Raw genomic sequence first — 27762 nt, forward strand, 5'->3', positions numbered from 1 at the left:
TTACTGCTTTCCAATTGATATACACCTTAGTTATCGTCCACTGGTGTTTGTTTTCAGTTATAATTAGTGTTATCCATACTAATGCAAGTACTGTCTTTCAGGGAGATGCTGAAGCGTCCGCCACATCTACAACATTTCTAGATGTTCTTCAACAGCAGGAGGTATGGATACTGACAGCTCCATCGAGCATCATCATCAGAGCTGGAATTCTTGTCGTTTGATTGTTCTACACAATGTTTCATTCATGGTTAGCCGTTGATATGTACCTGTGCTGCCGACCCCAGGTGTGTGTTATGTTTTCACAATTGTAATCCTCACTAATGCAAGTACTATGTTTCAGGCAGTTAATGGAGCGTCAACCCCTGCACTTGATGCAGAGCCTGACATTCAAGTATACGAATCGGCGCAACAGCTTTCGGAAGTGCGCACTACATTTGCAACATCCATAGATATTCTTCAGCAGCACGAGGTATGGATAATGACAGCTCCATCATGCGTGATCATATAATGTGATTCCATTTGCTATACTTTCTTCCCCATTAACGCAAGTGCTGTGTTTCAGGGAGACGACGAAGCTTCCACCACAATCACATCATCTCATTTAGATGATGCAGATGTAAAGGAATCGTTGAAATAAGTCGATGACATGTGATCATATTTGGATTTTCTTGGATTCTTTTAGACAATGCATCTTTCGCGGTTATCTCTTTATATGTACCTGTGCCGTCGACCCCAAGTGTGTGTTGTGTTTCCAATATTGAAAAGCATACTAATGCAAGTACTGTGTTTCAGGGAGATGCGGATGCCTCCTCTCCAATACAACCATTCATGGCAGTCCATGCAGAGTGTCATGATGCCTACCTCTAAGGAGCCAGGCCGGGCCCAGCAACCCCAGAGGCAGACATCATTTTCCCCAGGGAAGTCTCAGCGGGCCCAAGTCGGGGCCCTTTGGACTCAGTCCTGGCGCCTTAGGCGCCAGGCTCATAGCGGACCCCAGTCCTGGCGCCTTAGGCGCCAGGCTCATAGAAGAGGATATGTGTTTAAGTGCTTGGGTGCACACTTACCTGATGCAGACCTTGCTGCTTCATCCAGGCCCTCTTGAGGCCTGAATGGGACTACTTAACCTGTAGGACAACTTCACCACCCGGGTGTGGTCGGGGAAGGATACATACCAGGAACTTCTTCCAAGGCTATTTAAACCCCACCCGAACAGCCACACATGCTTCGCGTTGTTCTGCACCTAGCAGCTGGACGCTCACTGTGTCAGCTCCTGCATCCTGACTTCAGCCACGCCTACCAGCACCCTGGAACACCTGCAAGGGGAGAAAGGAAGAGAATAGGAGAAGAAAAGCCCTTACCTGCTAAATCTGCATCCCGGAGTCATTTCTCCAACGGCCCTGAAAAGGAAGACATCATTTTAAAGGCATTTCGTTTCAATCGCTGCAGCGCTGCATTTTACTCACCTTTGCAAGGCGCTTCCATCTTCAGCAGCAATCTTCCGGATTCAGCTATGCCCCGGCGCCTAGAGGAAAAAATACAAGAACAAAGGTGAGAGGGAGAAAAGGAATAAGGAAAGCTCAGTTTCCTTTTAAGTCTTACCTGTTGGATTATTCCCACTGCACTTCGGGTCCTGACGCTTCCTGGCATCTCCGGACCCCGGCCCCTATGGGGAAAAAAGACAAAGACATTGAATGAGCGAATGCAAAGACATTACCCGAGCGCTCATCCAGAACTGTTTCACTTCGGGTCGGCGCCATATCTCCGGCACTCCGAACCCCGGCCCCTAAGGGGAAAAAGACATAAGCATTAGCGCTTGCTGCAATTAGACAACGACCATTATTATTAAGCTTGAACTTTTGAACAGAACTTTTACAGCGCCTTACCTGAACAGTCAAGCTTACCTGAACTCCCATCAATCCTCAATCCAGTGAAGTAACTGGGTTTCAACGCGCCCCTGCATCAGAAGCAGGATGGAGAGCTCATCCTTCCAAACCCTAAGGTGAGGCTTCACGGGGAATCGTGGAGGAGGTATCGTGGAGGGTTGGAAGGGAGTGGGAGGCTTGAGCATTTTTCCACAGTTGGTAATACTCCCTTTTCACGCACAGGAGGGTATCCAACGAGCCAGGGAAGCCAGAATAGAGGGGCCCTTCCTGTCCATCTTCAGAGTTCTGCGCCTTCGACGCCGCGCCTCCGTGGGAACCAGGTGAGCGTTACCCAGAGGTATGGATACTGACAGTTCCATCGAAATAGATCATCACTGGTCGAATACTTGTCGTTTGATTGTTGCACACAATGTTTAAATCGTATTTGGCTATTGAGATGTACCTGTGTGTTCGTCCTCACGTGTTTTATGCTAACAATATTTTGATACATTGTAATGAAAGTACTATGTTTCAGGGAGACGATGGAGCCTCATTCCGTGCTGTCTATGCGGATACAGAAAATATAGTTGTTGCAGTGCAAGAGGAAGGGAGGACATGCGGAAACGAATCGGAGCTACAGCGTGCAGATGTTGAAGGTCGAGTCAAAAAAGTTGCAAAGAAAAAAAAACAAAAAAAAGGTTAGTTACAAACAGTTCATAACTTTAAAAAAATGTTTGTGCTGGGGACTATTTTATGTTTTTTTTCCAGTCAATTCTACTACACTCCATCTTGTGTTTAAACTGAACATCCCTTTTCCAATCTCTCCTCCAGTTACCCGTGGGTGTCAGAACTATACACACACAGACAGTGAAGCGAATGAGAGATGTGGCTTGCCAGACCGTGTACACTATGGAGGAACTATTAATTGAGGCGAGGCGTGTTCAGGCTCGAGATGCTCATGTCCAATGGCCAGAACATGAATTAATTGTGTTTGGAGACTACAGCAAAGTTGCATTGGACCATAGCTACAGTGCGAACGCACCACCACAAGAAGATGTTATTGAATGTATTGAAGATAGCTCTGAAGTAGTTGCAGATCAATTTACACAATCTACACCCGCCACAAATTTGCCACCAAAAAACCTGTCGACATTGTTGTGTTCTCCCATCAATGTTGAAGTAATAGATGTTGAAATGACAGAATGAACCAGCCGCAGCATCCATAGACGCATCAGAACTTGATATCAGCGATTTTACTTTCCAATGTGTTGAAATCTCCACAACGTCAAAGGCCGAAACAATGTTGACGCAGGATGACAGTCTAATGAAAGAGCAAATACATTGTATTCGACAGTTGTTTGATGGAAATTAGAAGTATGCTGAAATGTGTGCATTCCATTAGAGGGAAAGTATGTGGGAAGCCATTGATTAATGTGACTCGTCAAATAAAAGGCAGTAACGTCAAAATAAATGCCGCCTGTAGATTAAATCATAGGTCCTCATGGTCTGCACAACCGATGCTGGGGAAACTGCCAGCAGGCAATCCACAGTGTGCAGCTGCATCACTTTTTAGTGGCTCCAGTTTTAGAAAGTTAGAGGCTTTCTTTCAGTTTGTGGGACTCCATTTCATTTCTAAAGCGCTGTACTACACATACCAACGTGATTATCTGTTTCCGGCCATTAGTGATGCTTGGAAAATTGAACAATTGTCTCTAGCAAGTACATTCGAAGGCAAAGGTTTCAGGCGAGCCGGCGATGGACAGTGCGACAGCCCTGGATTTTCTGCCAAGTACTGCACCTACCACTTTCAGGACATGGATAGTAAGAAAATTGTGAGTTCGGTGGTCGTGCAGGTAACACAATGTACATCCTCAGTGGCCATGGAGAAGCTAGGTTTTATAAAATCAGTGGAATATCTACAATCGCGGGGAATGCACATCGACCTCATAGCCACGGATAGACACGTTTCAATTGCCAAGACAAAGAGAGCAGTTCCCACATATTAAACATCAATTTGACGTATGGCATCTTGCTAAATCAATCAATAAGAAAATCTCAGCTGCAGGGAAAAAAAAAGGTTTTGAAAGTATTTTGCAGTGGTCACATTCTATCACCAACCATCTTTGGTGGAGCTCAAAAACTTGAGGGGTCAGTGAAAATACTACTTGAAAAATGGCGGTCACTGATGCACCGCTGGACAGCAAATGAACATTTCCACCAATGTGAACATGGCCCTTTGTCCCCAGAGGAGGCACGGAAGAAGAAGTGGTTGATTCCATCTTCACCGACACACAAAGCCATTGAGAAGATTCTTTGACAAAACTCTATCAAGAGATTTGAGAGGACTGACATAATTCTGTCACACAGGAGATTTGGAGGTGTTCCATAATATGTGCCTAAAGTACAGGCCAAAGCGCTTGCATTTTAGCTTTCGGGGCATGAAACATTGCACTCTACTAGCGGTCTTGGCCCATAACAGCAATGTCGGACGTGAACAATCTAGGACTAGGGGTAAAGTAAGGATGCCTCGCTACACTAAGGTATTTTCAAAACGAAGTAGGCAATGGGTGATCAAACCAGTCTATGATGAAATGCAGCTCGACTTTGTGAAAGGCCTTATTGTTGCTGTGTTAGAGAAGCACAGATATGGAATTGTGGACGTTTCTGTGCAGAGCAGTGATCCATTGCCACCGAACATTGCGACTGTGCCATGCCCACCCGAAGCACAGCTGATTGTGAAGTACAAATCCCGGTTTAAATAATTGCAATACGATTGTATTTTTGTAAATAAATGTTATTGTACAGTGTACCTGTAAACCTAACTCCTACCTTCACCATCATGGGTGGCGAACAAGCTGGGTGTCGTCTTTGAATTCTCTCCATTCACCTCACATATGTGCATGTATATATTTTTCTCATGTCTCATCTCATGTAAATGTAAATGCTGCGCACTGTTAACGGAGGGGAGGCTTGCGTATTGCAAATAATAAAACAAACAATAAATCTCACGTTTAACTCAACTCCTGTGGTACTTTATACTTTCCCTGACCTTCTGCCAAAAATTAAATGTCTCAATTTGGGCTGCAAAGCTCGCAGACAACGGGGACAAAATTGGGGCACTTAGAACGCGCCAGCCAAGCGGGCCGTGGCATTTGGGAGAGAAGCCAGTTCGCATTTGCACATTGAGTCGCACTACATAGACGGATTCTAAACTTCAAGTTCTCACAGATGCCTATACTACGTGATGTTGCAAATAAAGAATGCGAAGGACAGCGCCCAGATGAGGCCCACAAGTCGCACTGGAAGTATAAGGGTCTATTGTTTTTTGACCTTGAGACAGGGACCATGCCGAAAGAACTACATTTGAAGGGAGTGTGCAATAACGTAAGACGATAAGGCAGAAAATTCAGAAACTAGACAGTTTCATTTTAGGTCAGTATACGAAAAATCGTTGTCAAGAGCACGGTCCGTTTTACAGACTGCATTACGAAGAGACACAATGGAAATTTCAAATATAATGTAAGTAAATCTTTACACGCTTTTATACCGGAATGAAGATTTAATGAATGGATGCATGAATAAATGAATGAATGAAGAGCTAGGAAAAGCAAGTAAAACTGTTCGTAGTGGGCACATGGGCATGCAGGTCCACTGGTCTCACCGATCTCGGTCCTTGGCCCAGCCACTTTTCCCTGCACTACGGGACTGTCTCTGTATCCTTCAGCCCCTTCTCCCGGCATTTACCTTGCACTTGCCACCAGCTGGCCCTATTTAATTTGTATTCAACTAACCATGTACAGCCCTTCCCCATGCGCGATCAGAAAGACACCTGGCCTAGTAGGATCGTTGTCTGTCTGCCCTTGTTCCCCACCTGCCTCGTCACGCCTAGAAACACTTGTGTATAGGCGCGTTACACATGCCATATCATATATCATATCATTCCTCACGCATGTAGACTGTCGTTTATCATTGTGTGTTGGCCTCAATTTATCTCGTTACTTTTCGCATTGATTTTAGAGACGAACATACTCCATTGAACTATCCTTGCAAGCAAATAGTTTCTGATCGGCCGTAATAAATAAAATGAGTAATATTAATGAAGTTCGGCTAGCGAGACTAATTATCATTTCTTTGTTTTCATAACAGGTATTTGATCCCTTTCTGCCACTGCCATCTGTTTGAGACACCGGCGGATGGATTCTTCAGCAGACACCTGCAGCTTCGTGTCAACAACTGGAGCACGATTACCATATTATGGGACGATCGCCAAGGGCCCACATGCCCTTACGCTGTACTAGTGGCTAGAAGCAACATATCATCCTTTTGGCTGGACTAGTGCCTAGTTGATGGAACAGCCTTGCGGTTCACCGTGCTTCCAAAGTGATTCTTTTTACAAAAATGAACACCCTGTGTACCATAAAGGAACAGCGCGTGACTCAAGATGAAACAGAACAGTTATTGCGGATACAGATAAAAGAAAATAAATGGCTTCCGGAGTTCATATGTCAATTGCTGAATATTCTCTAAACATTTAATGTCAAATAAATGTACTTTACCAAATGTACCGTGTTGCTGTTTCATTTTAAAGTACAGTTTCATATTCCGAATTGTGGCGCGCTGTGTTGTGAGTTGATCTGTGTTGGTTTCCGGGTTCTGTGTGGAGTCGCGCAGAAGACGACTGGGCGCGTTTGCCTACGCAGCACAGTAACGTCACGGGGAGAGGCGGGGAATATGAATGTTTTGATAATGTCAGGCTCAGGGGCGGGGGAATTGATTTAGTGCCGCAAAAGCAGGTCAGCCAGGGCGATTGGGGAAAAGGATTATCAGAAAATGGCGGCTCCCTGGTGCTTGTTTTCACGTGCGTTTAATGGACGAAAACTCGGGTAAGGTCCATAGGAAAGTTTTCTAAAATCGAGCCATTTAGGCTTAAAACATGGCCGACCCGTAGGGACAATACAAATTTTTACTAGACCATGCCTTTAATATTGTGCATACATTTAGAAGAACAAGTTACTTTCTTACCTGGTAACGTTCTTTCGATGGGATGGTCCGACGACGTATTCCATATCTATGACAGAAATCACCACTGCTGTGCTGCTTCGGAAAATCTTTCGGCGTCTGCGTCCTGCATCAATGACGTTGATACGCCGTCCTCGAGGACCTCCTCCGACGGCCGACGTCACCAGATGTCATAAGTAGGACGCATGGCGCCCCTAGCCTCAGTTGTAGTTTTTTCCCAGAACGTGTGGCACCAATCTTCTGCCAGTACGACCACAGAAAGTCTTGCGGAAACGTAAGCTGCAATCGCATAAGAAATTCTGTAGCGGGGTAGGCAGGGAGGGAGCGATATGGAATATGTCGTCGGACCATCCAATCGAAAGAACGTTACCAGGTAAGAAAGTAACTTGTTCTTCGAGGGGATTCCATATCTATGATAGACTCCCAAAGCAGTACCAACATTAGGAGGTGGGAAAAGAATTTCGAATATACAAATTTAGAATGCCCAATCAAATTGCAGAGTAAAGGACCGCCTTGCCAAAGGCCAGATCCTACCCCCGGATAAAATCGAGAGAGTAGTGACGTACATAGTATGGACCGAAGCCCAGGTGGCTGCATCACAGATGTTACAAATAGGAACACCCCTCTGCAGGGCAGTAGAGGCAGCCATACCCCCTGATAGAATGGGCCTGTAAGCCTACCGGAGGGTCCTTACCCGCCAAGCGGTAACATTTGGAAATTGGCAAGATGATCCATCGAGACAAAGTCTGCTTAGTAGCAGCTTGTCCCAAACGCCTTCCAGCGTAACCAATAAAGAGTTGACCGTCCACTCTGACCCGGGACATGCATGAAATGTAGAAGCTTAAAGCTCTCCTAGGATCCAGCCTATTCAGCTTCTCCTCTTCCTTACCAGGATGTGGAGGAGGATAAAATGCCAGAAGAATAACCTGGCTCAAATGAAATTCCGACACCACCTTTGGAAGAAAGGAAGGACTAACTCTAAGGACAACCCTGTCCTTATGAAGCACAGTGAAGGGTGGCTTAACTGAAAATGCCTGTAACTCACTCACTCTGCGAGCGGAATTGACAGCAACTAAAAACACAGTTTTAAGAGTTGACAGTCTCAAAGGACAAGAATGCAAAGGCTCAAAGGGAGCACCCATTAGAAACTTGGGAACAAGGTTCAGATCCCAACCAGGCACCTGGAAAGGTGACGGAGGAAACACATTACTGAGCCCTTTCAGGAACTGAGAAATTAAAGGTATTTTAAAACAAGAAAACAAGAATGCTTGAATATCGACAGCGCCGCCAGGTACCCACTTGCAGGCCCTTGTGGGCCAAAGAAAGCAAAAAAGACAGGACAGGAATGTCACATGAAAAAGGATCCACATACTGAACCCTGCACCAGTCGCAGAACTTTCTCCAACGGCAACGGTACAAGGACTTTGTTGGCGGCCGTCTGGCTGAAAGCAACACCTCCATCACGTCTTCAGGGAGGTCAGAATCCTTATACCTCAACCTTTCAGAAGCCAAGCGTGAAGGTTGAGGGATCTGACCTCTGGATGGAGAACCTTACCCCCACCCCCTCCCGCAAGAGCAAATCGTCTCTGTAGGGAAGACGACGTGGAGGGCAGATGGACAAGTCTAGAAGGTCCGGTACCACGTCCTCCTGGCCCATGCTGGAGCAATGAGGATCATCAGGGAACCGAACCTCCGTAACCTCCGCAGCACTTGCGGGATGACTGGGACTGGAGGAAATGCGTACAGCAGCGGGAATTACTACTCCACCACGAACGCATCTCCTAATGCTCCTCTTGGAGGAAATTCCCGCAAGCAGAACCTTTCGCACTGCCAGTTGACACTGGAGATGAAGAGATCCACTTGAGGGGTCCCCCAAAGGGCGAAGATCTCCAGGAGAATCTCCTGAGCCAGCTCCCACTCGTGAGATCGTGCTCTGCCTGTTCAGAGCGTCCGCCATCTCGTTTTCGTCTCCGGCCAGATGAACCGCCGAGATCGAAATTTCCTGCTGGATGGCCCAGAACCAGAGCTGCATCGCCTCCCTGCACAGATGAAGTGACCCTGCGCCCCCCCCCTTTTTGTTGAGGTAGTGCATGGCCACTGTGTTGTCCGTCAGAATCAGGACATTCTTTCCTCACACAGTCGGCAGAAAAGCCCTCAGGGCAAGCCTGACAGCCCTCAGCTCCAACAGATTGATATGGAGTCTGGACTCCTACGGAGACCAACGACCGCTGACTGTCAACTCGTTGGCATCCGCTCCCCATCCCGTCCGTCACGATCGTCACCTCCAGCCAGGGTAGCCAAAATGGAGCCCCCCTCATCATATTGCGTTCGTCGGCCCACCACAGAAGATCCTGGGCGATCGAGGGCGGCACCTGAACGGGGTCCTACATCCTGCCGGAGAACTGAGACCACTGGAGCTTGAGAGCCCATTGCAGAGATCTCATCCGCAACCTGGCCTCTGGCACCAGAAGAAAGTAGGATGTCATGAGGCAGAGCAACCTCAAGAACTCCAACGCTGGGAGACTCTGGGCATGTTGAAACTTGTGCACCATCTGCTGAATGTGGTGAGCCCTCAACTGGGGAGGAAAACACTGCCCCAAGGACGTGTCGAGCACTGCTCCGATGCACTGGAGCCGCTGAGTTGGCGTCAAGTGGGACTTCTTTAAGTTGAGGGAGAAGTCCAGCCTGTGGAGGGAGTGGCAGGTGACTGACAGATGATCCAGGACTTGCTCGGGAGAGCGCACCCTGATCAACCAATCATCCAGGTAGGGGTAGACGTGAATCCCCACTTTCCTGAGATACGCTGCCACCACCACCATGAGCTTGGTGAAAACCCTCGCGGCGGAGGTCAATCCGAACGGCAGGACCCGAAACTGAAATGCGAGTCGCCAACCGCAAACCTCAGGTACTTCTTGTGCTTGGGATGGATCGGCACGTGAAAATAAGCGTCCTTGAGGTCGAGAGAGACCAACCAGTCCTGAAGTTGAAGGGCCTGGAGGACTTGAGAGAGAGTAACCATCTTGAACTTGTCCTTACTGAGGAGCTTGTTCAAACCGCGCAAGTCCATGATGGGTCTCAATCCCCTGTCTTGCTTCTAAATCAAAAAATAAGGGGAATACCATCCCTTGTTCCTCTCCGCTACAGGCACCAGCTCTATGGCGCCCTTCTCCAGCAGGGATTGAATTTCCTGCGCAAGGAGCGGATCCGGACTCTTCAAAGAGATTCCCTGGTGGATTGTCGTGAGGCCTCTGCCGGAAGGGAAAACAGGAGCCGTGGGCTATGATCTCCAGAACCCACACATCTGAAGTAATGGCACGCCATTCTACAAGATGCTGCGCCAGCCTTCCCCCAACCGGCGAAGCATGGGCCTCATGACTGAGCAGAAGTCGCTGCGGCGTTGCCTGAGGGCAAAGAGGCAACTGCTCGGGCGGTCTTGGCACCTCAAGTACCTTCTTTTCCACCTCTGGCACTCCTACGGTTGCCCCTTTGACTTGCAGTTCTTCTCGATTTACTAAAGGATGACTAATAACGAAAGGAACCTCCCCTCCATTGCTGTCCCTTAGGACGTAAAGGTGGAGGTTGGCGGACTGCAGCGCCCAACGATTTCGCTGCAGCTTTGGAGGCCTGGAGGCCTGCAACCTCTCAAGGCTCTCGTCAGCCTTGCTGCCAAAAAGATGTTCACCATCAAAGGGCATGTTGAGGAGCCTGGCTTGCACATCAGGAGCAAACCCCGACTTCCTCAACCACGTAAACCTGCGTATTACGGTGCTTGCCGCCATGGACCGGATGACACAGTCTGCCATGTCCAAACCCGACTGAACGGACACACACATGGCATCCTTGCCATCCTGAATAATAGCAAGAAATCCCGTTCGTCCCTTTTGGGAATATGTTCAGCCGCTAAGGAAATACCGTTCCACAATGTGCGTGAAATGTGACAAGGCACATACGGAGTTGGCCGCCTGAAGAGCCATACCCCCTGAAGAAAATATTTTCTTCGCCCAGCCATCAAAAAGCTTGTCGCCCTATCAGGAGAGATGGTAGGATACGACGCCTGCTTTGCTGGGGTCGTTGCCGCCTGCACCACCAAACTCTCCGGAGTGGGGTGCGTGGTCAAGTAGCAGGGGTCACTACTGGCTGGGCGGTATTTTCGCGGCAAAGACTTGCCCACTGCCGGGAGACTCTCCGGAGCAGTCCAAGCCGCTGCCACCCTTCTTTGCAGAGCCATTTGGAATGGCAGTACCGGGTCAGTGGGTGGACCTTGGTCAAGGATATCCGCCAGGTCATCCTGCACAAAATCAACTGGGGGCGTAGACCACCCCAAGTAGTCCGTGACCCTCGACATAAGGTGCCAGTACGATGACTCGGCATGGGTGCCAGGCTCAGGCCTACAGATCTCCACCTCCGGAGAGGTGTCCAGACCACTGGCGCCATGCAGTGACTGACACAGGTCCTCAATCTGGCTATGACCAGAAGGAACAAGTTACTTATCTGTAACTGTTCACCAGCATGGGTCTGGCATGGATTCACATGCTCATGAATATTCCCCGTCGTTAGGCCGGAAATCCTCGGTATAGAAAAAAAAAATCAGTTTAGTTTCTGATCTGTCTTTCTTAGTAGTAACCAATCACTGGTCTCTGGGTCATACTGCCCCCCAGCCAATGACTGCCCTCTCCCTAAGCCCCGCCTCCGGCAGCCATCCTCAGATTTGGTAGCACGTAAAGTGGCAGTATGACCAAGTGAAGAGCTGCAGAGGGGTAGGCGGGAGGGTTCGCATGTGAATCCATGCCAGACCCATGCTGGAGAACAAAAGTTACAGGTAAGTAACTTGTTCCTTCTCCAGCATGGGGTCTGACATGGATTCACATGCTCATGAATAAGAGAATACATAGCAGTACACACATGCACAACCATGGGAGGTGGCAACAGGCTCACATTAAGCAATACAACAACTCAACATTAAGCAACTCTTACCTCCTCACCAGGCTCACCTTAGGCAACAGGTTGTGCAGCACTGCTTGGCCGACCCTGGACTCCTCCGTGGAGTCCCGATCGACGCAGTAGAATCTTGTGAAGGTGTGCGTCGACTTCCACGTCGCAGCCCTGCAGATGTCCAGCAGGGGCACACCAGACAGGAACGCCGTGGTAGCAGCGATCGCTCTGGTCGAATGGGCTCTCGGACGGCCGGGCAGCTGTCAGTTTGCCAACCGGTGACAGTGCATGATGCAGCCAGAGAGCCTTCTGGAAATGGAAGCCTTCGAGAGAGCATTCCCTTGATTCACAGTCCCAAAGTTAACAAACAGCTGTGACGTCTTCCGAAAACTCTTTGTGCGGTCCACGTAGAACTTCAGCGCTCTAGCTACATCCAGCGAGTGCAAAGTCCTCTCAGCCGGCGACGGGAAGAAAACTGGCAACACCAAGGGCTCGTTGAGGTGGAAGTCCGACGGCACTTTGGGCATAAAGGATGGGTGTGTCCTCAGCACCACACTCGTGTAATGAAAAGTCAAGTATGGAGGCTTGCAAGATAGGTCCTGGATCTCTCCCACTCGTCGTGCGGAGGTGATGGCCATGAGGAAAGCCGTTTTCCATGACAGGAACTTCAAAGGCGCCGAATGCATAGGCTCGAATGGGGCCCCCCATGAGTGGTCAGCACCACATTAAGCTCCCACACCGGGGCAGGAGCCTTCACTGGCGGGAATGATCGGAATAGTCCCTTCATGAATTCTTTCACCAGGCGATGAGACCACAAGGACGCCCGTCCCGTCGTCCTGGTATATCGGGAGATCGCAGCCAGATGTATTTTGATGGAGGCATGAGCCAGTCCAGCTTTGGCCAGGACAGTAGGTACGGCAGTACTTGAGGGGCCGTAATCCGCAGCGGGTTAATCTTCTGTGCACGGCACCAGACAGAGAAACTCTTCCATTTATGTCCGTAGAACTTGAGAGTTGAGGACGCCCTGGCCTTTGCAAGAACCTCTCTGCAGTCGGCCGGGATGTCGTACCCTCCAAACTCTAGTGCTGCAGGAGCCAGGCATGCAAGTTCAGCGACTCCGGGTTGTGGTGAAGAATGGCGCCTCCTTCTCTGGAGAGAAGGTCTGCGTCGGTCGGCAGCTTGACTGGTGGGGACGTTGACAAGTCCAGAAGGTCCGGGAACCAGATCTGTCTCGCCACGCCAGTGCGACGAGGATCATCCTGCACCGGGACCTCTTGAGCTGGTTGATGAGCCGGAGCAGCAACGGCAGCGGAGGGAACACAAAGAAATAGGCCGTCCCAGGGGAACGAGAAAGCATCGCCCATGCTCCTCGGCTGGGGGGAACATGCTGGCGAACCTCCGGCACTTGGAATTTGTCACTGTCGCGAAGAGATCGATTTGGGGTTCGCCCCATCGTCGGAAGAGTCGATCCACTTGATCCTGGCGTAGTTCCCACTCGCGGCACGAGCGCAGCTCCCTGCTGAGTGAGTCGGCAATCGTGTTTTTTATTCCTGCCAGATGAAGAGGCACCAGAAACATCTCTTGGGCAACGGCCCAATGCCTCAGATCCTGGGCCTCTTTGGATAGGGCCGGGGACCTGGTTCCGCCCCGCTTCCGGATGTAGAACATCGTGGTGGTGTTGTCAGTGAAGATCCTCACCACCTTGCCCTTGAGGGACGGAAGAAAAGACCTGAGGGCCCAGAACACCGCAAGGAGCTCCAAGATGTAGATGTGGAGAGACTTCTCCACCAGGAGCCAAAGGCCTCTCGCGTGAAGATCTCCGGAGTGTGCTCCCCAACCTTCCAGGGAGGCGTCCGTCGTCACCGTCACCTGGTGAACTGGGGTCTGAAAATCTGTGCCCACCGACAGATGGGAGCGGGTACCCCACCACCGGATCGCCTGATGGAACGTCTCGTTGAGAGGGATCCTGTCCTCGAAGCTGCCCGTCGACTGGATCCAGCGGGCGTTGAGGAACTCCTGTAAGGGTCTCATCCGAAGCCTGCAAAGGCGCACCAGATAAATGCAGGAGGACATCATCCCGAGGAGGGACTTGATAGATCTTACCCTGGCCATGCCCGTGGCCAGCAGACGCTGCACCTTGCCCAGAATGGTCCTGGTCCTTTCCTCCAACGGCGAGGCCAGCCGCGCCACTGTATCGAGCTTGGCTCCCAGAAACACGGCGACTTGCGACGGAACCAGGTGGGATTTTGGAAAGTTGATGGAGAACCCCAGGTCCGTGAGCAGCTGGACGGTCTTCGCAGTGTGCTCCACGGCGAGCTCCCTTGTCCTTGCCCAGATGAGCCAGTCGTCCAGGTAGGGGTAGACGTGGATCCCCTGTAGGCGCAGCCGCGCCGCCACCGGTGCAAGGCACTTGAACACCCTGGGTGCCGACTTCAATCCGAACGGGAGGGCTTTGAACTGGTAGTGCCGCCCTTGGACCACGAACCTGAGGAACTTTCGGTGTCTTTTTAGAATGGGGATGTGGAAGTACGCATCCTCCAAGTCCAACGACGACAGGAAATCGCCCTCCTCCAGCTGTCCCGGCACGTGCTGGAGGGTGACCATACAGAACTTCTGTGCCTTGATGTACTTGTTCAGTCGTCGTAGGTACAGGATGGGGCGCCATCCTCCTGTCTTCGTTTTTACGAGGAAGTACCTTGAGTAAACTCCGGAGCCCCAAAGCCTCTTTGGGACGAGCTCGATGGCACCCTTCTTGAGCATCGCCCTTACTTCCAGCAGTAGTTGAGGGACGTGATTTTCCTTCCTGGCCACGGGTGGAACGCGAGGGCACTTCTTCTGAAACTCGAGGGCGCGCCCTTGGGCCAGGGCGTCCAGCACCCAACGGTCGGTGGAGATGGACTCCCACACGCTGACGAACCTCCCCAGCCGGCCTCCCACCGGGGTGCTTCGGCGGGGGCCCGACCCCACGGTCGGTTCAATCTTGTTTGGAGGCCGCCTTGCCTCCTTGACCTCGTCGACGACGACGGGCACCACCTGACTTGCCGCATCCCCTGTAGGCTTCCTGGGACGAAGATCTTGCCGCTTGGCGGCAAGTGGAGGAGCCACTGCCGGATCCCTTGGAGGCACCTGGTCTGCCTCCGGAGCACCGAAAGGACGGCCGTCGTTGTTGGAGCACTACCAGTGCCCGGGCAGTCTGTGTCTGTCTTGATGGCCTGAAGGGACTCATCAACCGCCTTCCCAAACAGGTTGTTCCCGTCGAAGGGCATGTCCAAAACCATGGTTTGTACATCCTGGCGGAAATCCGTGGCCTTGAGCCATCCTCGTCGTCTCAAGCAAACGCTGTTGCCCAACTGACGGAAACCGGTGTTGGCGATGTCAGTTGCCACCGTGATGACGTGGTCCGAAGCAATCTCTCCCTCCTGTAGGATTTCAAGGGCCTCAGCCCTTTTGGCGTCCGGAAGGAAGTCTAACAGAGGGGCGATTTTGAACCACAACTCCCTGTCGTAGCGGGCTACGATAGCCAGGGCTTTGGCCGCCTTGATAGTCGTCGCTGCGGATGAGCTGATCCGTCGTCCCATCGTGTCCAACTTCCTGCCCTCGCCGTCCGGCGGGGAAGTTGATGTCGAGGCCGATGCCCCCCCAGCTTTCTTCTTTGCTGCCGCCGAGATGACCGAATCCGGGGTAGGTTGTGCCCGAAGGCACAAGGGGGCAGCATCGGGGACCCGGTACTACTTCTCGTACCGGTCCCTCTTTGCCGGCGCAGGGTTATTGAGGGCGAGCCCCTCATCCCAGATGTCATCAAGAAGCGGTACGGCGAGGACCGTCTTCCTTTTAGCCTCGCACCATTGGTAAAGGAACCCTTCTTTCTTCTTTTCTTCTGGGCAGAGCTGAAAAAGCTCGGATGCCCTGGAAATCATGGCATGAAAGGATTCAATCTCGTCGGGCGGGGACGCCCGAGCAGGGGGGCGACGGGGGACACGTCCCGTTGTCGCCTCCGTCGTCATCTGTACCTGTCGTAGCGTGTCCGTGCCTGTATCATCCCCGTGGGTAGTAGACCGGGGGGGGAAGGCAGAGCAGGCCGCAGAGGTGGGAGAGGTGGCGTAGGATGCATCCTCCTCCTCTTATGCGGTGGACTCTCCGAAGCTCCTGGCTCCGGTTCCCCCGTCGGGTCTGGTTCAGGTACCTCCGTCGGGGGAAGGGGCAACCTTGTCCTTATCTCCGAGCATAAGGACTGAATCGCTGACAAAATGGCCGCCGAGGTGTCCTGCGGCGCCGGAAACGACGGGCGCGAGGGCTCTTGAGGAGCCTTGTCGGCGACACCGTTGCTCTCGTCATCGCCCTCGTCGGGATCCCTCCCGATGGGCTGGGCCTCTTCCACGACTTCGATGAGGTCTTCTTCAGAGGTCGTGTCGGTATCCACGATGGCCACCAGCCCCTCCCCCACCTTTTCCAACGAGGACTTCGTGGGGGTCTTCTCAATGGGCCTGAAAGACGACTCCCTCCGCGGTGGCAAGGAGACTCTGGGTCCTGAGGGCGCTTCCACTGGTGTAGCCTCCACAGGCTGAGCCAGGGCCGCGGCGAGATCCTCAATCGAGGTCTTAGCAGGGTGAATTAAGGCCATCGTCACCTTCTGGACACCTGGGGCCTTCACCTTGGGTCCAGGGTCCGAGCCTCGCTCCCCCTCTGCCGGAATCTTCAAGATCGACCGGGGCCTCTCCAGAAGCTTCGCCGGGTTCTCGGCCTTCCTCTTACCCGAGCCAGAGCGTTGGCTCGTGGTTGATGGCGCCGGGGAGGATGCGCCCTGCCTGGCAGCCAAGGAGCCCGACCGTTCGGCTCTCCCACTGCTCGCGGACTCGCGGTCCTTAGCCTTTTGTTGGGCCCCCGTTGCCGGGGCACCCTCACAGGACTTAGAAGACCGCTCAGACTTTTTTCTTCTCGCCTGACGGGCTCTTCCCTTCCAGCCAGTTGGCGAGACGGAGGTGGCGATCCATCATGGTCCGCTCCGACATGTTCCCACAAAACGCATAGTCCTTCTCCTTGTGCGTCTTGTCCTCATGGAGACAGAGGCATAACGAATGCTCGTCCTCCTTGAAAACATTCTGAAGCTGGCATCCAGGGCAGGTCCTGAACAGCTTCCCGGGCGTCGAGCTTCCTTTCTCCTGGGCCATGTCCGGGGTAGGCCTTGGAACTTCTGGAATCCTCCAAAAGCGTAACTCGACGAAATCTTCACCCTTGAGGGGCGTAGAAAACTCCGAAACTGATCCCCGTTGATCGGATGTAGAAACGGTGGAGCTTGAGGCTCTATTTAACCGAAAAATTTGAAAAATCTCCTGAAAAAGCGCGAAAACGCAGCAAAAGCTCGAGAGCTACAGCACGAGGACTCCCAACACTTGAACGTGCGGTAAAAATCTGAGGATGGCTGCCGGAGGCGGGGCTTAGGGAGAGGGCAGTCATTGGCTGGGGGCAGTATGACCCAGAGACCAGCGATTAGTTACTAAGAAAGACAGATCAGAAACGAAACTGATGCTGATTTTTTTCTATACCGAGGATTCCCGGCCTGACGACGGGGAATATTCATGAGCATGTGAATCCATGTCAGACCCCATGCTGGAGAAAGAATCTCATCTGGTACCGTGTCCGGAACCAACCCATCTTCAGAAACCTCTTCCACCTCGGAAATATACTCCATAGGCTGCAAAAGTGGGCATTGAATAAGGGGGAAAGACATGTTTTGCCTTGGCCAGAGCCTTTCTAGGTGGTTCCCCCGTGCCACGGGGTACCTCCGACACCACTGCCCCGAAAAGGTGTTGAGGGCGTCGAGTGAATCAGCATCGACGTCTAGCGCGGCGCCGACAGCATCGACGGCTTCGACACAGGCCTCGAGGACGGAGCCCCGAGCGTGTCCTTCGACAGCCTGGGCGCCGATGGCATCGACGACTTCCTCAGAGGCAGAGCCTCGAGAGAGTCCGTCAACTACCTCGGCGCCACCAGCGTCGACGTCTTTTTCGAAGACTTCACAGGTGCCCACGGGCTCGAGGACCGGGACCTGGAACGGGCATGACTAGAACGATTCCCCTTGTCCGAGCGGGACCTCTCCTGCGAATCGTGCCAACCACCCGAGCCCGAAGGCGTACGAGCGGTGTCTCTAGTATGGTCACGACCGACCCCTCTGAGGCGCGGACGGACCGGAGCCCTGCGATTCAAGAATCGCCAGCATTTTCTTCCCGAAGGAAGCCCATTCCTCCGGAGAGAACGCTTGGTGGGATAAGAAACCTGCCGACGGGCGGAATCCTCGGAGGAGGACGGGGAAGGCGACTGAAGACTGCACTTCCGGGAGTGCCTCGAAGAGGCAGAGGAGTGGCGGGACTCACTCCCGGACCAAGACCCCCTAGACTTATGACTACGATGCGGAGAGTTGCCCCTCGAATCGTCCGTCGAAAGCCCAGTGGACCTCGCCTTCCGGGGTTTGGAGACCTTACCGACCGACAGCTTCTTCATATGTTCCCGCAAGGCCTTGGACGTAAGCGACGGGCAATTGACACAATTATCCGTGTTGTGGGCCTCCCCGAGGCACCAGAGGCAGGAGTTGTGCGAGTCCGTCACGGACATCTTGGACCCGCCGGCCCCACACTTCTTGAAGGCCGGACGCAGGGTGGAAGAAGAGGAAGACATCCCGATAATACTTCACAAACGAACAGGTTCGAAGAACCGAAAGAACAGAAACTCCATAGAGTAGAGGCGTGCCAAGATCTCCAAAGCGACAACGTTCGCGGAAAAAACGGAACTGAAGCTACGTGCGTCCCACTTATAACATCTGGTGACATCAGCCGGAGGAGGTCCTCGAGGACAGCATATCGACGTCATCGACGCAGGACGCAGACGCTGAAAGACTTTCCGAAGCAGCACAGCTGTGGTGATTACTGTCAGATATGGAATACGTCGGAGGATCCAAACCCCTCGAAAGACATCCTACTTGATCTTCAAACACCTGCATAAACCATGCGAAATATCACCACAAAACGCATTCTCCACCTTACACTTTTGTCTCTCACTAACTTCATTCAAAGCAGTATATACAGTTTGTTTGGCATTTGGAACAGGTTTGAGCAGTAGTAATGCAGCATTACTGCTCAAGGAAAGCAAAACTACACCCACACTGGTTTCGTGCACTATCCCATTTGCATGTCTCCCTTGAAATTCTAGCTCTGCTTGTATCTGGCCAATTATATTAATTGGATTTTCTCCATAGGCATTGGCTTTAATGGTAGCCTCCTTAAGAACACACTTCCCAAGCATTTTATCAATGAGATTGTAGTCAGCACCACTGTCCACCAACATCAGTACTTCTTGACCACTGACCTCAACCAAAGACCTTGGCCAAATGACCTCGTATGCCACACATTCGACACTCAACATACACTGCGGTACACTCTCTCGAATTGGCAAAATGTTGTAGGCTAATGCATCTAAAGCATTTCTTCTATTGTGAATAATGCCCATCTCCTATGCGAGACACATTATTCTCCCTCCACCCCCAGGGGTGAGTTTCCTGGTATCACTATTTCTTAAATCTACAGATTTCTTGGCCCCTTGGCGTTGACCCTTCCCTCCAGAAACAGCACATACGCCCCCAGAACTCTTCGCCGAACCGATTTTTACAGTTTCCAGACATAGCTGCTGTCTCATGCATTGTGCTGTGTGTTCTACTTGTTTGGCAATCTGTATCGTTCTATCCAAGTTCGGGTCCCTCTCTTTCCATAGTTCCTCTTTGATACTATGGTCTAAACACTTAATCACAAGTTGATCACAAATGTGCTCATCGTGACAGTGGCCAAAACGACACTTCATAGCAAGACCATGGAATGCTAATGTCAAAGCTGTTCCAGGAAGTGGCATCGGGGCGGGGGGCATTGCACAGCCTCTGGAAGCCTTTTGAACACCACCTGCCCGGCATTACCCAGACAGTGGTAAAGTAGGGCATCCTTCCTTTCTACCACGTAATTCGTGCCATAGACTGCCAAGATGAACTTTAGAAAGTCCTCATTCCACTCTCTCCATTTAATAAGAGGTTCCCCAGGATGTGCTAGAAACAAGGCTGACCCAAGTATGTTTGCTGAGGTGATTAGTAGTGAACTCGCAGGTGCACCGATTCAATTTGCAAATTCCCCTCTTAGGATTTGTAAAATGTATATATGTATGTGGCAGTGTTCCTTGAACGAAATGAGGCAGGGGTGGCAATCCTAATAAATAAAAGCATTTAAGTTGAAGCACCCATAGTTAGACGGGATGTAGAAGGGAAGAATGTAATGGTAAAAGCCAGGGTGAGGGGGCAGCTATTCACATGGGTGTCAATGTACGCCCCCAACCAGGGACAAGAGTCATTTCTGTGAGGATTCTTTGAGAACCTTGGGAACTTTGGCGAGGGGGAAATGATCAGAGCTTGGTATTTTAACCTGGTGGCAGATCCCAAGTGGGATAGATCAGAGGGGGGGGGAGGGGTCGGGTGGGGAGGGTGGGTTCAGGGGTCATGCAACAGGGACAATGTTCAGGCAACTAGTGAACAGGCGTAGGGAAGAAGGGCTCTGTGACGTGTGGAGGGCAAGGCACCCTCAAGAGAGATTACACTTACTCCACCCATGTCCACTAGACTTATTCTAGGATAGACTATCTAATGGCTAAACGGGGTATAGTTCAGGCAGCCAGTTGTATACAAACTGGACTTGTGGCACACTCGGACATGCGCCGATTACTTTGGAGTGTGAAGGTAATATCGAGAGGCACCGGGGGATGGAGGCTAAAGGAATATCTTCTTAGGGACCAGGAGGTGCGGCAACAGACAGAATGAAATACAGGAATTTGAGGGGTGCGGGAGGGAGGCAACCCCAGGGAGAGATGGAATGCATTTAAGAAGCACATGAAGGGGTTCTTTATAGAGGCATCCAAGAGGCTCAGAGGACAGCGGAGGGAGGCAGAGGGAAAATTGGAAAGAGAGATAAAGGCACTTGAGGAACAACATAAAGAGAAGGGAATGAATAAAGTGGCCAGGGAATTAGCAAGTGTGAGGGGTCAGTTGAGGCAAATAACGAATAAATTGGTGGACAGCACTCTGCTAAGAAGTAGACAGAGGTTCTATGAACAACGTAACAAGGTTGAAACAGCATTAGCGAGACAAGTGAGGGCTAAAGAACAAAAAGGCATTTATTGATGCGTCGGAGGATAAAAATGGCAAGTTGGTGGGGGCGGAGGGGGCCAAGAGAAATATCGTAGGGTAATTCTTTGCGGTTTTGTATTGGTAGGATCCAGTGGATAGGGGGAAGGTGGAGGAATATTTGAAGAGCTAGGCAGGGTCGAGGCTAGCGCCTGAACAAAAAGAGCAGTTGGAAGAGCCCATAGGGGTGGAGGAGGTGCGAAGGTCTATATCCTGACTAAAGATTAACAAGAGTGCAGGGGCAGATGGATTAACAGCTATATTTTATACAACATTTAGGGATTCATTAGTAAGAACTCCCACTGACCTACTTAATCACTTCCGAGAGGCAGGAGAGGTCACCATGTCGATGATTATGGCACATATCACCCTGATTCCAAAAGTGGGGAAGAACGCGCACGTGTGCTCTTCATACCGTCCCATTGCACTTACCAATGTGGATGCTAAGATCTACACAAGGGTGTTAGCGGCTAGGCTAGAAGGGATGCTGCCAGAGCTGGTGATGCCGGACCAAACTGGTTTCATACAGGGACCCAATACATTTGATAACATAAGGAGGGTTCTACATGTGGTGAACAATGCGGGTGGGGGGGGACGCCCCGTGCCTAATGATGCTAGACGCCGAGAAGGCATTTGATCGGGTCAATTGGGCCTTCATGGAACAAATACTGCAGAAGGTGGGTATGGGACCGAAGTTCACGGGAATGATAAAGGCGAACTACCAACACCTGCAAGCCAGAGTGTAAGTTAACGGATGCCTGACAGACCCATTTTCAATAAGAAGGGGGACTAAGCAAGTGTGCCCGCTGTTGCCGCTTCTCTTCGCTCTAGTGATGGAGCCATTTGCGCACAGGAAGGGGGAACAAGGAGATACGAGGGGTCAGCTGGGCAGGGAGTCAACACAAAATAGGGGTGTTTGCGGATGATGTGATCTAATGATCACAGAGCCGGGGAAGTCGCTGCCAACGATATTAAGGGAGATTGGGGCGTACCCTGAGGTCTTGGGTTTTAAATTAAATCTAGGGAAATTTGAAATATTGAATCTGTCGGTGGAGGAAATAGAAAGGACCCAGTTGCAGAGAGGAAACCCTTTCAGATGGGCTGAGGGTCCAGTTCGGTATCGAGTGAACCTAACCGCGTCCATTAAACGAATCGTGATGACCAACTATCACCCGCTGCTCAGGCAACTTAAAGCAGATCTAGCAAGATGGAGGGGGCTATACATATACTGGTTTGGAAGAATTGCTGAGATTAAGATGAATGTGCTCCCTAGAATAATGCATCTATTCCAGGCAATACCTCTCGTACTACCTGGGAAGCTCCTGAAGGAATTTAAAGAATGCATTATGAATTTTATATAGGGAGGGAAGAAACCCTGAAACCCAGGATTGGACGGTAGATATTATTGAGGAATAAGGAGCAGGGGGAACTGGCGGGGGGGGGTGGGGAGGGCTGGGGTTTGTTGTGGCCTGCCCAAGCATATTCAAATATTACCAGGCAACGCAGCTAAGAGCATTGGTAGAATGGGGAAGGCCAGGAAACCAGAAGCATTGGTTAAGGATGGAACGAGTGGTGGCGGGTGAGCAACCTGTGGAAGGTGATGGAGAGAGGAAGGGAGATAGACCAAGGGGGTTATGGGGAATCCAATTACGAATACCATGAGGATTTGGGAAAGGGAGAACAGTAAGCTCAGCCTGTCGCCATGGCTGTCACCGCCGACGCCTGTATTTGAGAACCACGACTTCCCACCGGGTAAAGAGTATGGCAGGTTCAAGAGGTGGATGGAAGGGACCAGGAAATCAGGGAGGGTGATAGGTGACCTCTAAGAAGGTCTGTGTTTTTGGGCATTTGCAGATAGTGAAAGGGAATTGGGTTTGAAGGTAGAAGACCGGTTTTCTTACCAACAGGGACACCCGCAGTGATGGTAGGGGCTACGAGGGAACTTACAGAGTGGGAAAAGTTGAAAATGGCCGCAGGTAATAATAAAGAGCTGATCTCGGCAATATACAAAATCCTAATGAAGGGGGAGAATGAAGAAGGGGTGGCCGTGAGGGACAAGTGGAAGAGGATAAGAGGGAGGACGTTTACGGACAAAGAGTGGGATAAGGTGATGGGTAGTTGGAACACCTCATACACGTCGGCACAACACCAGGAACTACAATATAAGCTCTTGCATCAGTGGCATTACACACCGGAGAGGCTACATAAATGTTCCCCGCGAGGTCAGAGCTATGCTGGAGGGGATGTGGGGAGAAGGGGACGATGGGGCATATATGGGGTGCCAGCAACAAACATTTCTGGCAGGATGTAAAGTCCAAGGTACTGGAAATAATGGGGGTAGATAGGGAGTTTGAGGAGGTACTCCTGGGCACTATGCTTGACCAACAACAACGGGTAGGGGGGGAAAGGGTCGGTGGGGTTATTGATTCTAGAAGTTGGAGCTTAAAATGTTGAAGGAACTGTATAATGGGCTGATGTGAAAAGAAGCATGTCACTTGAAGATGTGAACTGAACAGTTCAATAAAGCTTCGGTTGGAGAAAAATAAAATGGGTGAATGAGAGCAAGGCCCTCTGCGCTTCGAATGGTGAATGAGACCCGCTCTGCACCACTCGTTTCAGCAGCGCACCGGCCCCCCTGAGAGCCTGAACAGTGCACCGGTCTGCTCTGAGTCCTTGGCTCACCCAACTCCAGAAAATCGCTGCACGCATCCAGGTTGATGACGCAGACCACTCGACGGCGGTCCAGCGAGAACAGAGGAGACAGTTAAGTGAATTTGTCCTCCACTTGACGCCTGCACAATGCTCCAAGCTGAATGCAGTGCGTGTGGGTTTCTCTGGCCTCCTGTCCTCTCGACGCTGCAGTCAGTGAGGACAGGATCATCGCCAGTAAAATGAGGCTACTGTAAACCAGTGAAGAAGCAGAAGGTAATTTTTATTTCAGATGCAGGACACAAAGGTACGACTGCAGGCTCTACTCCCCATGTTTTAAGTCCAACTGTCCACCCAAATGTTCCACCCTCAAAGAATAACAATTCCAAAGGTTAGAATATAACTATGTAAATTGGTTGCTGTAAGAAGCAAAGCATAAAGTATTACATTATAACACTAGGCAATATGGGGAAAAAGACAGACCGGGCCATATGCTGGCCTGGATGGTAGGAGGAGGAGTTAGGGCAAAATAATATAATAGAAATTATAAATCAATCGGGAGATAGGTACCAAGACGGCATTAATGCAACATTTTTGGACTATTATTTGAATATGTATACCTTTAAAGGCAAACCCCTTGCACGCAGTGGTATGGGAAAGGCCGAGCAGGGCGAGAATGGTGAGGCTAGGTTGCACACTAGCAGAGGACTCGAACAAGGGGATCTTGGTGGAGGAAATTGTAGCCACGGTTAAGACCCTCCCCAATGGGAAGGCTCCAGGCACCAATGGCCTCTCGGCAGAATTTTATAAAGCCTTCCTGGAGATTATGGCTCTGCACCCGATAGAGGTATAGGATTCCTCCATGATGGAGGCGGGTAGGCTGCTAGAACCTACTAGGACAGAACTGATAATATTGCTATTAAAACCACAATCAATGTGCATCAAATAACGTTGTCGCTGCTCAACACTGAAAATAAGATACTGGCAAAGATACTCGCTAACCATCTCAAGCAGCACATGACACCATTGGTCCAACCAGACCAACCTGGGTTAATCTCCGGTAGATCCACAGCACACAATCTCTGCAGACTTTTTGCAACGGCCCACAATATACCGTCCGAGACACCATCGATACTGGCTACTCTCGACACAGAGAAAGCCTTGGACTCAGTGGGTATGCAGTGATTTTAATGAATGAAAAATAACGAATGAAATTTTTCCATGTACATTTTTATTGTCATTTTCATAAACCATTAACTTTTTTGTAACCCCCCCTCCTTGGATTCCACCCGTCACCCCCTTTTGCCTCAACCATAGTCCAAAGTTAACTTCCTGTCCCCCAGATAATGCCTCATCACTCCCTCGCAATAAGCTTTGTCCAAGCCCCTTCATAAAATCTCTCCTCCGCATCATAAAGTTCCTCGATACCTACAGATGATTCATAGGGCTTTATATCAATCCCAAAAGTCCTATCTTCCTCAGGAACCAAGCCATTCTGGATTCTTTTTGCAAGAACGTCATTACCAAGTGCCAATCCGCCAATAATCCCTGATGATCCCTTTGTATAGAGTAAGAAACCCTTTCGAACCTGAGCAAAATGTCATACCTTTCCTACCCATTCGTGTTCCATAGGTGGTTCCCTTGTTTTCCACTTCTGTGCCACTACCAGTGCTCCTGCCTACATTAGAATCACATACACCTTGCGTTGTGCTTTCAACGCTAATTCTTCCAGTTCCCCACCTAATCCCACCATTGCAAGACCTACATTACCTTTCCCCTTGATCCCCAGGATCTGAACTATAGCCTTCTGTATCTTTTGCCAAAACTACTGGGTTAGCGGACATTCCCACCAGATGTGACCCCCACATCCCCTTCGCCCCACATTCCCTCAAACATGTCTTGGGGACATTATGAGTAAACCCATGGAGTTTCGCCGGGGTAAAATGCCATTGACACAACTTTACCCATATTTCCTGTAATTGAATCAACCTAGTAAGCCGAAGGTTATTCGCCCATAGTTCATTCAACCCCTCCGCATCCATCAGTTGGCCAACTGATCCCTCCCATTTCCTCATATATATAGCGCCTGTGTCTTGGTTCCTCGTTTTGCTTAATATACCCATAAATTGACTCCACCATATAGGTTTACCTGACCCACCCCGACCCCTCCAAACATCCTGCCCCTCCAAACATCCCCCCCCCCCCGCCGAGTCGGATGGGAGGAACTTTTCAAAGGGTGATCGGTCTCAATGTGGCTGTATCCATTATTAACAGCCTCACCAGCCAATGTCTCAATTGAGTGTACCGAACCATCTCCTCTTCATCTAGTACTAAGTCCAATTTACATTTATTAATGAATTTGATCTTGCCTTCCATCAACATGTCCCGTATCTTGAGGCATCCCCCCTCTTCCCATTGCCCGAATCTCCAACCCCCTCACTCCTGGACAAAATTGAAGATTGTGGAATATTGGACTAAGTGGTGACGGATAGGTGGGAAGGCCTGCTCTACTTACCGCTTCATCACACGATTCACCCACCAGGGCGCCTAATGTGCTGCAATACATATTATGTGGTCTGTCTTTTTTCGATTTCCAAAGAACCCCCTCCAGGTGACCCCCCCCCCCCCACCACCACCTCATTCATATCTATCCATGGTTTTTGCCTGTCGTCCTTTAGCCAATCCTCAATTACTTAAATCTGCGTCACCAAGTAATATGCCCCAAAGTCTGGTTCTCCCAATCCACCCCTATTTCTTAGCATGGTCATCACCAGTTGTTAGGCAGAAACCTGTGCAGTTCCCTTAGGGACCACTGCAAAAGGCTTAAGACTACAGGTGTTGGCAGTAAACCCAATTGGTAGCAGTCTGCACCACCCAGATTTACATGGTAGCTGTGGCTGAGCAGCTCGACTTCTCTCAAGAAGAGTTAGACAGTATATAGAGTATACAAGAGAAGTACCAAAATACAGTAGCACAAGCAAACCCTGACCAGAGCTTTTGGTATCAAGTATATCATTATTTATTTAAAGACACACTTTTCTTGTTTGCAGTATTTCCAATTAGAAACACTTTAGCACTATTATAAGCAAGTTCAAAAACACAGTCACTATTAATATATATACAGCCCTTATTCCTTATTAGACAAGTCTTAGCTAACACCACTTATTTCCAGACAGAGGTGAGCGCTTAACTAAAGATGGCACTCCCATAAGGTCAGGAAAAGGGAGGGAAAAGGCAGAAATTAGAAACAGCACACAACACAATACTTTAGAAGCACTCAGCAAGGCAGGAAAGTCAAAGTCTACTTGTGAGCAAAAGGTTCAGAGGCCAGGCTCCCTCTTGGAGAGAGTAGAACACCAATTTTCCCAAGATCACACAGTTTAAAAGGCTTGGAAAGTCTTGCAGAGAGTTTAAAAAGGAATCAGTTCAGCTCAGAAAAGTTCAGTTAGCCAGCCTAGGGCCAACCCAAGTAGTAAATTGAGGATTTACGAGACACCCCACACAGACCGTTGCGAGGGAGGCCAGGCGGACACAGTACCTTGAAAGTGGAGAGAATCCTCAGCGGGGGCAGTTGTTCCTGGCAGTGGATGCAAGTCGCGGCGTCTTCCAGAGGAAGAGAAGATCTCGACGTGGAGGAAAGCTGAAGGTCATTGCACTGCCAGGGAAGAAACCAGCCGCGGAGTTCTCTGGTAAAAAGCTACTACCCTTTTATTCGCGGTAGTGGAACAACGTGGTGTCCCAGTTGCCGAAAACCCCCATTCATCAGTCCTAGCAGTCACTCAAACATGCAAGTGGTGAGCCGGGCAGCTCACCACTGGGCCAATCACACAAGAGTGCGACTTGAGTTGCCGAGGCAACTCAGTCCAGGGTGCCTAAACCCCCTCCCACGCCCCCTGTGGTACGCAGACAGAGTGGCACCACTTTTGGAGGCTTCTGTGGAGAAGCCCGCCAAAAAGTGGAACAAAGGTCTCGACTTGGGCTGGAGTCCCAGAGCGAACACAAACGCCATTTTGGAACAGAGTTCTGGCAAAAAATACCAATCGGTGAATTAATATTAAATAAACCGGCGGTATATTTGAGGCTATGTTAAGA

General features: G+C 50.4%; 1 protein-coding gene across 1 annotated transcript in view; it reads right to left on the reverse strand.

Annotated features, from left to right (window-relative positions):
* The window catches only part of SCYL3 (SCY1 like pseudokinase 3), a 469360-nt gene that overhangs the window by 42684 nt on the left and 398914 nt on the right, over positions 1–27762 (reverse strand). The window lies entirely within an intron of this gene.

The sequence above is a fragment of the Ambystoma mexicanum genome, chromosome 1q (assembly GCF_040938575.1).
Source record: "Ambystoma mexicanum isolate Mex_15411 chromosome 1q, UKY_AmexF1_1, whole genome shotgun sequence".
Taxonomy (NCBI): Eukaryota; Metazoa; Chordata; class Amphibia; order Caudata; family Ambystomatidae; genus Ambystoma; species Ambystoma mexicanum.